Source organism: Condylura cristata, unplaced genomic scaffold (assembly GCF_000260355.1).
Source record: "Condylura cristata isolate star-nosed mole 26May11 unplaced genomic scaffold, ConCri1.0 scaffold00021, whole genome shotgun sequence".
In the NCBI taxonomy this organism is placed as follows: Eukaryota; Metazoa; Chordata; class Mammalia; order Eulipotyphla; family Talpidae; genus Condylura; species Condylura cristata.
The window spans coordinates 777,235-781,912 of NW_004567122.1; positions in this window are offsets into that span (position 1 = coordinate 777,235).

The window sequence follows — 4,678 nt, forward strand, 5'->3', positions numbered from 1 at the left end:
GGTGCTGGGGGCGGGGCGGGAGAGCCAGGGGCCACGCGCGAGGGGCCGCCCGCACCGTCAGGAAATTGGGGGTGTGAAGTAACGAGGCGTCGTCGCAGATGACGACACGAATATTAGAGGCCGCGCGGGCACCGGGCTACCGTTCCTCCATGGGGCTGCAGAGGGCGCCATGCTCCTTCCGAAGAGGCCCCGGCTCGCCGGCTGGAGCCAGCCTGGGGTGCGCGCACCTTTCAGGGTTCGCAGGCGTCGCCGACTCGCGTGACGCAGCGGGGCTCACTGCTTGTGTGGGCGCTCGCCGCAGTCCAGTCTGCACCCTGCTGTCGCTGCGCGAGGGGCTTGGTCTCCAGCGCGCGGGCCTGGCCTTCATTTCTGGGTGCTGATCGTGCTGAGGGTCGCCAGGGCGCCCCCTTCCCTGATGCGGGCGTCAGAGGACGCGGGGGGGGGGGGTCAGTCCCGCGCTGCCTGCCTCAGCTGTGGCGCCCCGGGACTCCCCTCTCCCACAGCCACCGCCTTCTTCCCCAGGGGGCGAGGACGTGCGGGTTCAGGTGCGCCTTCCGGCTTTGGCCAGTGTGTGATGTCCACCTGCAAAAGGGCCAAAGCTAGGCTGCACGCGCGTCCGGTGAGGTGGGGCGGGAAGGGCCGTTGAGCTAAGGTGGGGGCCCTGTGCCCCCACTAAGGGCAGCCCGCCGAGGCTGTCGAGTCAGGGTGCTGCTCCACGTAAGGGAAGCTTGTGGCCAGCGCCCCTTTTCCTCCTTGTCCCTGCTGGATGTCCCGCTCCTCTCTCAGTGTCCATCCCCAGCCTTGACCGCACTGCTGGACCTCGCTGGCCCCTGTGGCCACAGGGGCCCACACCCCTGCTGAGCGACTTTGACGTCAGTTCTTGCCTCTAACTTTCCGTTTCTCAAGGATGAAGGCCGGGCAGGTCCTTCCACGCCGCGCCGTGCCTCCTTCTCCAGGCTTCGCCCCATCTTGTTCCAGCACTTACTTTTCTATTTTCTTTCTTTTTAAAAAGAGCATTTATTTGTTTATTCTTGTGTAGAAGAGGTGCAGAGGTGTGTGTGTGGGGGAGCAGGGCGTGAAGGGCAGCAAAGTGTGAGCTACTTTTAAATCCTTGCTCAGAGGCTACAACAACCCACCAACAAATTGTTGTGGTTTTGTGCTCCTAAATATTTTTTAAAACTTTGTTTCTGCGCATTTGCTCATGCCACTGATAAATTCAGTCTCTCCTTTGTCAGTGACTGACTCCTTTTTTTCAAACTCGCCAGAACGTCCCTGGTTTTTACCGTGTTCCTGCTGCACCAGCCATGGGCCCTACTTGGAGCAGCCTATATTTTCCCAGCCAAGCGGCAAGCTCTTCCAGACTAGGGCTGTGTCTCGTTTTCCTAACACCTTGGCTTATTAAGTTTATGGAAGCCCTTCCTGTCTCTCCTCTTATAGTGGCAATAGTGGCAGTTATCATACCCTGCCACCTCGCATCGTGTATTATAAAAGATGGGACACAGACTCTTTAGTACCTGTAACACGTGACTGTTCCCTAAAGACGTCACTTCTGGACTGCCAGAGCTGCTGCGGGCCTACCTGTTGTTGGAGGAGGTTAAGTCTCAGGGCTTAACCTGGCCGGAGCTGCTGAGGCCTGAGTTTGACCCCATCCAGAGAGCTAATCCACAGGCCCAGCAGACCTCTCCTGTCTCTCCACTGCTCCCCTCAGTGGTGTACTTCAGTAGATCTGCCTGTTCTGCTCTCCACTCTCTCCCTGGGAAATGAATCCTCTTTCCCTGGCCCTGCACCTCTGGTCTATACCCCAGTTGCTCTATGCATAAGTAAATAAATAAACCTTAAAAAGAAAGAGAAGCTGCTGAAAATATCCTTGAAGTCACTACGTTCCTGGAAATGTTAACTGATATACTATAATGAGAGGGGCCCTGATCCAGTTTTTAAAAGCCAAGAATATCTGAAATGCCTTCTTTGAAGAGCATGTATGCTGGTGACACTGAGAACAGCTCCCTTTCACCCCAGCATCCCTAAGGGTGCTGCAGATGTAAATACAGCACGCTCCCCGCACACAGGGCACACCCCAGCAGGCAGGGCACACCACACACTTATAGGATGGGCAAAGACGATTTCTTTGATGACGATTCCTTCTATCTGGTTTTTGGTGCTTTTGACTTTTACAGTCTTTGGTGTATACAGCCTAATATGAGAGGCTACACTGAAATTTTACACAAAATGATTATTTGACTTGATGAAGTGCAAGATCTGTTCACCAGTAAAACACTCTGGTTTAATTTGATCGCTACATATGTTCCCCTAAGTATTTTGGGCATAACTGTCTTGTTTGGTTTTTGAAGGTTATTTTCTGCCTATTTCTGCAAATCTGTGCACGAGAACATAGATTTGGTGCACGGAATAATGATGTTGTGGGTTGACTTGAAAAGCTAATCGTGCTCGCCACGGCAAAGCTTCCCGCGCTCACTGCAGCACACTCTGGACTCTCCTTTTTCGGTTTCTTCTGCACGGGCTTCTAATTTGATCTTTCTGTATGCTAGACAACTTGTCACGTTGTAAGAAGTTACTGAAGAGTTCACTGAAAGAGGAAACAAATCCAAGGAGCCCCTAAATACATCCAACCTTTGCTTCTTCAAACTGAAAAGAAAAACCCAGACAAATCCACTAGTAAGCCATTCTGTAGGCATTTGTGTTTCTGTTTTTTTGGAATGTGGAGTTAAATGCCCACATGACAGAGCTAGGAGATTTGAAAGTAGCAGTTGCTGGTAGACAGGGAAGAGGAAGCCTGGGGGGATGGTGTTTCTGTTTGTGGTATGTAAATGTTGGGCCCATGACGTTACACTAAAAACAGAGAAAGAGAGGTTGTAAAGAAATGATCATCCCGGGCCTGGGCATCCCCACCCAAGGGATGCTCTTCTTGCAGGGCTCCTCTCTACCACCCTTGGGGAGTAAACAGAGCAGTGACTGAGGCTGAGTCAGCCAGGAGCAAACATGGTGCCCCCAAGGGAGCAGCCCAGCAGTTTCTCACCCAGCCCCACCGGGAACAGCCACCTCCAAAGACCTCTCTGCAGTGCTTCCAGAGCCAGGGTGGTAGACTGAGGTTTCCCGTCTAAAACAGCCTAGCTGCCCTGGGCTCCTTAGACATGTCACCAGCCCATCACTGATCCCTGGTCTTGACTCTGGGAAACAGGATATCAGAGTCACTTGCTTCATCACATGGCCTTGATCTCCTTTGCTTGCTAATTGAAGCAATAGTAAAATAAAATGAAGTATCTCCAACTGGATCGATTGTCATCCCTCCCAGTCTTTGCCCTTTGTTCTTTGAGCAAACGTGACTGATACTCGGGGCAGAGCCAGTCATGTTGGCTCCCTGGGTTATGACAGGAGCTGGGAAGCGGGGAGAGAGGGACAGGAAGTCCCTGTGCCCACCTCTGGGTATGGTCTGCTGGAGCCCTTTGGCTCTGGGGACCCTGAGCGCCGAGCTCTGTTCTCACCAGTGAGGTTCACAGGAGTCTCTAGGCGGAGGAGGCAGGGGCAAAACAAACGTCTGGCTTCTCTGGATTACACAGGGAGTAGGCGGCCTCACTGGACAGGTACCCGGCTGGGTCACTCAGGCGCTCCAGACATGTGTCCGTGAGTGGCGCTCCTCCCGCCTCGCCTGGCACTGTTTATTGTCATTGCCATTCAGGATGACTTAACCTACTAATAAATGAGCCCTGAGAAACACCATGAATCAACAGCTAGTCTACCTCCTTGCACTTGGCATCCAGTCTTACTCCTTCATCGTTCCCAAAGCAACAAGAGCCTTGTCCACTGTACTAATACAGTAGGTCAACCACATACTCCTAATTGGTCAGCAGTTAGCAACTGAGAATTTCTCTGTGCCAGGAATTAGGAATTTAGGATATGTCTTTGAACAAAACAGATAAAAATATTCTGCTTTCACTTGGCATTTTCCAGTTCACCCACATTTACTAATAACTTAGAACAAGAGATTTGAAAATCTAAGTACATTTTCATCCTTATGGTCATTTTACCCCCTCTCCAGATACACACACACACACACACACACACACACACAGCTACTTAAAATCTGGGGCATTTCATGGTAAATATTAGAACTGTGCTTCCAGTTTGATGGTCTCCATTATTTTTCTGCTAAAGATTGTCAAGTACATACTTTTTGATTTTTTTTTTGTTACATTTGCTTTGTTTCATAACTCTGACTCTAGTCATAAATTTCTGAAGTGGAACATAAAGAATAAGGAGGAAAACCTTAAAATTTTTCAGAAAGAGATGCCCTAAGAGGAAAGACATTTGTAGATGTTGAAATAATAAGAAACATACACACCCACAGATGTCCTTTGAGAAAACTACTAAAGTGGGTGTTTGAGGGGGAGGAAGTAATATGGACACAAAAATGACAAGTGCAGGAAGTGGTAAATATTTTGATAAATTTCACTGACTACTGCCTGCAAAAAGAATCTGGCTTTTAGAGTTTTTTTTTGTTTGTTTGTTTTTTTTAAAGATGATACAACTTTGGCAAAGGGTAATTGAAGCAGGGAAAGATTTGTTAAATCTTTGGAATAGCATTGTATAAACTTGAGGTTAAGAGCCTAGTAAACAGATCTACCCACTTCATGATCTCCACCTCAAGCCTAGTGTCTCTCCA